This window comes from Elephantulus edwardii, unplaced genomic scaffold (genome assembly GCF_000299155.1).
Source record: "Elephantulus edwardii isolate Elephantulus edwardi_28Jun2011 unplaced genomic scaffold, EleEdw1.0 scaffold00120, whole genome shotgun sequence".
Classification (NCBI taxonomy): Eukaryota; Metazoa; Chordata; class Mammalia; order Macroscelidea; family Macroscelididae; genus Elephantulus; species Elephantulus edwardii.
The window spans coordinates 954,287-960,923 of NW_006399870.1; positions in this window are offsets into that span (position 1 = coordinate 954,287).

Below are 6,637 nucleotides of genomic sequence, written 5' to 3' on the forward strand. Positions count from 1 at the left end.
TCATGCCTAAAGTACATGAGATGAAGTTTTACCATCTTTGCCTCTAAGGAGCACCTTAGTTTCACTTTCTCTCAAACAGATTTGTTTCTTCTTTTGGTAGTCCATCAGGTCCTGGATGCATGCTTCATACATTTCTTGTTATTAAAAGATGTCTGCAACTGTCTATTCTCATTTTTTACTGTCTTCCAACCTGAAGGATTAGTACTTCTAGTACTGTATTAAACAATATCCTCTATTATACATAGAGTTTGGGAAATTATCTTCTTTCACAAGTGGATGGGCAATCCTGCTTCTTAGTCTGTCTTAGTCTAGAAGTCCTGCTGAAACATAAACACTATTGATTACTCTACTGATATTTGAATAATGGTGATGGCATAATTTCTAGGATCACAGCAATCTGCAAGTCACTCCAACCTCAGAACATAAAAGTGACAGACAATTCTGTACTCATAAAAGCAAAGTATAAAGAAGCAAACACATACGTACACAAACTAGAAAATAAGCAAAACCACACAAGTTATGTCATTAGACTCAAGTATAAAATCTGGATTGCAACACAAATGAGGGTTAAATGAGATTATGAAAACTAAAGAACCAAGTAGAAGGGCTCTCATAGGAGAAAAGTGGTAAATGTTATCAGTAGTAAGATAAAATATAAGCAATTTGTAGAGGAAACTAAACAGACATAAAATTTACTATATTCTAGATGAGCTTGAAAATGTCAAAATAGGACCAATAGAATGTGAATGCTGAGATCTGGGATAAGAAATAATAAGATTGCTGAAATTTTATAATTTTTTCTTCAAAACATTATCTAAGGTCCATCTGCCTAATATAACTTAATCAATAGAGAGGTTCAGAATTTTTTAATATTCCACTCCATCTCTACTTTCTCTCCCAACACCAAAGTCAGAGTCTCTCCAGTGGCCTAGTGCTAAGAAGCTGCACTGCAATCCTCCTGCTGTCTCCTCCTGTGTGATTAGCTGCCTCTGAAAACCTACTGGAGGCTCAGCTATGGGTCAGTTCCGATTCGATGTTACAAAACAACCACCAACACCTCACAAACACCAAATAAAGAAGTCAGACAATATTTCCTTTGTATCCTCCAATCTTCACTTTCTGAACCCATTTCAATCTCAGTAGAAATTCCATTTTCCAAAAGGCCCACAATCCTAATGCTTGTTCTGCCTTCAACTTTTCATCAAAACCAATTCCCTACAGAAGCTAACATATTTTGTTTCTGAGTACTAAAGCTTGCTTGGATCATTCAACTTCACACTTTCTCCTTGGCATTTTATTTTTAATGAAGTAAAAATTTAGTAAAAAGAGATCTCTAATTAGGGAATTTAACAAAGTTGATGAATGCTGTATTTTGACCAAGGTGGATGACTGGAGTCATTATGTCTATGTTGTTTTAGGGTAACCATGTGTCAATTATGACGCATAGTGACACCATGTAATAGAGTACAACTGATTTTCTAGAACAAGATTCTCTTGGCTGTATTCCTTACTACATTGGCAGCTGTCTATCTGCCACTTAGCAAGCCAATTACAATTCCTGTATAAAATGTGTGTGTGTGTGTGTGTGTGTGTGTGAATGTAGGTGACATTTTTGCAATCCTCAGTGCTTGCTATCCCTCCCCATGTGAGATCTATTTTAGACACTGTAATGAGGCTTCAAACATAAATATCACACTTAGATTTCTACTTCCTTAATGATTGTGATAAATCTGAATCTCTATCCTTATTTCAACTCTAGTCAACTCACAATTAGAGCAAATAAAGCATTATTACAACTTGAAGTTATTCCCACAAGAAAAGCTCCCCTTTGGGCACAGAAAGTAAATTCATCATTATAAGTTGACTTTTTTTTCTAGGAACCTTAGAGAATTCTTGTTTGGATGATACAACAACCAAGAATGTATGTTACTCCAAAGCTTGTTGCTAGGGCAACAACATTTCAAAATCTTCTCAACAGGGACTGTGCTGAAGTCATGTTCCTTGATGAGCAGATGAAGCCAAAACAGGAAGCCGTGTAGGAAGATCTATTCTTGACTGTACTCCTTTGGTTGCAAAACTACCCTCTTTTCAAACATTGAATCTCTATATAATTCTTCCTTCTCCTAATTAACTCTATTTTTTTCATTGCATTCTATTTGTGTCACTATAACTATATATATATATTCATTTTAATGTCTTTTACATCTTGGCAATAATTCATGTAGTAGATGAGGTTGACCTCAAATGCACTAAAAATCATTATATACCGAAAGAGGTTAAACACAAGTCACAGTTTTATAAGAAGAAACACAGAACATGTTTAGAATTTTTTAAAAAATAATTGATAGTTGAAAAATCATTATTTCAAACCTCCTCATTAGCCTCTGACACAGGGGAAAAAAATAAGTTTATTTATCAGTCATCTATGAAGTCACTCAGTTCAAGTATACTCAAATGAGTTTAAGTTATTTTGGTTTTTTATGAAGGTTTTTTTTTCTTTGTTTTGGGTTTTCCAGTTACAGTTTTCTGTTAAACTTAGTTTACATTTATTAGATAATTTTGTTGTTGTTGTGTACTGTCAAGTCAGAACTGATCCATAGTTGAGTCTTTTTAGAGTTTACAAAGGCAATTAATCTCAGGAAGGAATTGTCCATCTTTTCCCTATGAAGCAGTTGTGGATTTCAACCACATGCCTTTGGGATTGTCGTGCATCTTATTACCACCCAATATACAAATATGTAAATTATTTTTATCTGTGCTAAATAAAGAAGTATAATTAAGAAGGAACTTGAAAAAAACATACTTCAGATAAACAAAATGAAATCAATTACTTCAAGTCAAATCCAACTCATGGTGACACTAGATGCATGCAAGTTGAATTGTGCTCCACAGAACTTACAATGGCTGATATTTTAAATTAGATTCCAAATTTTCTTCCAAGGCAATTTTGAACCCCCAACAGAGTGTGAAAACTATAGAACAATATCATTGACTTCACATGCAGCAAGATTCTACTGAAGATTATCCAAAAACGACTGGAACAACACATCAGCAGAGAACTGCCAGAAGTCCAGGCTGAGTGTAGAAGGGGTCATGGTACTAGGGATATAGTAGCTAATGTTAGATGGATCTTAGCTGAAAGCAGGGAATACCAGAAGAATGTTTGTCTGTGTTTCATTGGTTATGCAAAGGCGTTGGACTGTGTGGATGATAACGGACTGTGGCTGACTCTGAGAAGAATGGGAATCCCAGAACACTTGATAGTTCTAATGCGAAACTTATGCTTGGACCAAGAAGCAGTCATCATGACAGAGCAAAGATATACTGTATGGTTCAAAATGGGTGTATGCCAGAGATGTGTCCTGTCTCCATACCTTTTCAACCTGTATGCTGAACAGATTATACAGGAGGCTGGGCTCTATGAGGAGGAGTGTGCCATCAGGATTGATGGAAGATCTATCAACAGCCTGTGTCATGCAAATGACACAATCCTGCTTGCTGAAACTGAGGAGGACCTGAAATGCTTGCTGCAGAGGGTCAACGACTGCAGTCTTCAATACAGACTGAGGCTCAATGTCAAGAAAACAAAGGTTCTCACCACTGGGCCAATTGGCAGCATCAGGATGGATGGTGAAAAGACTGAGATTGTACACAGCTTTAGTTTGCTTGGCTCCACAGTCAACACTCTTGGCACCAGCAGCCAGGAAATTAAAAGACGTGTTACCATGGGAAAGCCTGCTGTTAGGGACCTCTCCAAAGCACTGAAGAGCAATGGTGTCTCTCTGGAGTCTAAGGTGTGTCTGATACAGGCCATGGTCTTTGCAATCACTTGTTATGCATCAGAGAGCTGTACAATGTCTAGGGAGGATAGAAGGAGAATTGATGCCTTTGAGCTGTGGTACTGGAGAAGAGTATTGAGGGTACCATGGACTGCTAAGAAAACAAACAGATTCATCCTGGAGAGGATTAAACCAGGCTGCTCCTTGGAGGCTTCGTCTGACATACTTTGGACATATTGTACGGAGGGATCGGTCCTTGGATAGGGCCATGATGCTTGGTAGGGTGGAGGGACAGCGCCTGAGGAGAAGGCCTTCTTTGGGGTGAATTGATTCAGGGACTGGGGTAATCTGGATAAGTGTATCAGAGACAGTGTGATTGGCACAGGACAGAGCAGAGTTTAGGGCTGTTGTACATAGAGGGTCACTATGAGTTGCAAGTGACTTGATAGCACATAACAACAACAATCTTTCTGAAAGTAATCAGAACCTGCATTACTTGAATCACCATGTACAAGGAACCGCTTGCTTGGGCAAATTGTCAGTGTATTTGGATGCTAATGGAAATGTTGACTCTTAGAGTTCACCCAGAGGTATTTAAAAATAAAATAAAAGTCTTGCTATCTACTGTATCTAAATCAGTCATGAAATCTTATGGAGGGAGCACAATTGTGAATATTTGTACATTATCTTGGTGCCACCACAAATCCTAATTGATTCAATAGTAATATGTCTTAAACACATACAGGTAAATGGTATTACACACATTATGGTGGTTGTAGAAAATTAGTAATCTATGTAAGGATCACTGGTCTACCAGTTCATCACATTCTGGTAACTTGCATGTTGCTGTGATGCTAGAAGGCATACACAACTGTTTGAAGGTTATCCATGGTAGATATGTTTCTTAACATAAATTTAACATAACTTAAACATAAAAACATAACCCAAAAATCCTCACAAATTTTGTGCAGTGTTTCAAAATTATTTATTACTTTTTATAAAATTATTTCTGTAATTAGTAAGGACAAAACCATTTTTTTCCTATCTCAGATGACATATATCAATATTCCAACAAGTTTAACACTCTATTCTAATTTACTTTTGGAGCTTTCTAACCTAGTCTAATCAGAGCTATAATTACAATGTTGCCATTGTTGCCAGATGGTGTTATTGTTCTTATTATGTGTGGTGCTGTCAGTCAAGTATGATTCACAGTGACCCTATGAATAACTGATGTAAACCTGGCCCTATCCTTTGCCATGCCAGCCATCTCTAATGTATTTGGGCCAACTGTTATAGTTACCATGTTACCCCATCTTTTTGAGGATCTTCTCCTACACTGACTTTCCACTTTTTCCGACATGCTCAAAGTATGTAAGATGAAGCTTTACCAACATGCTCAAAGTATGTAAGATGAAGTTTTACCAACATTAATTCCAAGGAACAAGATTACAGTATTTTCTCCAAGACATATTTGTTTTGATATTTTGCAGTCTAGGACATTTTGTACTCTTCTCCAACATCACAATTCAAAGGTATCAATTTTATCACCTGGAATCATTGTCCAACTTTCATATGCATAGCAAATAATTAAAAAATCATGGCTTGGATCAAGTGTGCCTTAGTTACTAAACTGACTTCCTCATTTGTCATCATTTTGAACAGGTCACATTTTTCCAATGTAAACATCTTTTATGTTTTAACTGGTGACACCAAACATACTAATTGTGGCTCCAAGTAAGATCATTTTGTTGATACCAATCTTTCTCCATCTGTTATGATAGGATTTTAGTTTTTCTGATGTTGAGATAGCATTAATATTAATCTTGTGCAGGAAGCACCTCAAGTCCTCATTTTCTGCAAGCAAGGTAGTGTCACCTGCATAAAGCATGTTGTTGATGAGCTTTTCTCCAATTCTGATGCCACATTATTCTTTACAAAATCAAGTTCCTCATATAACTTATTTGGAATTGCTGTTGTTGTTGTTGATTGCCTTCAAGTTGAGCATAACTCATAGTGACCCTATGAACAAAAGGCCTGAAGCCACTCTACAACTATTGACATTTATCAAAGTTTATAGAGTTTCCAGAGGCATGTTGTTAAGGAAGTGGATGCCATTCCTTCCTCCAAACATGTCATACTATGTTATTGTTGTTATGTGCTGGTGAGTCACCTGCTATGCTTAGTGACCCTGTGTACAGCAGCTCTGAACCTTTCCCTGTCCAGAGCCAGTCTCACCAACTCTGATACACCAACCCCCATTGCACCAGTTATGGTATCAATCCATGTCATCCGGGATCCTCCTCTCCTGCACATCCTCCTCATCCTAGCATGATGTCCTTCTCCAAGGACTGATCTCTTCTGGCCACATACCTAAAATAAGTGTTTGGTATACATATTAAATAAGAAGAGAGAAAGGATACATCCCTGACACAAGCCTGTATTTTAAAATAATAATAATTATTATTACTATTATTAATGAAAAATTACAGAGATTTTGTATTTCCATTCATTCATTGTTGCATTTTTCTCCCTGACCACCTGTCCCCTCCAGTTTGTTCTTCTCTTTGAAAAGTAAAAGAAAAATTCTTTCATTGTTATACAATCCCTTCCACAAGTGCAATTCACTATGCAGCCTCGTTCTGGACTCCTGTCATGACAATAATACTTAATCATATACCCCTTCTAAACAGTTCTCTCTCTCGTCTGTTTCAATGAAGTATACATAATTTATCCCATCTTTCTCAGACTCCCTCACAACCTCTATGTCAGTCCCATTTTACAACAGTGGCACTATGCAGTATTTGTCTTTTTGTGTTTGAGATATTTCACTCAGCAAAATATCCTCCAGGGTCACT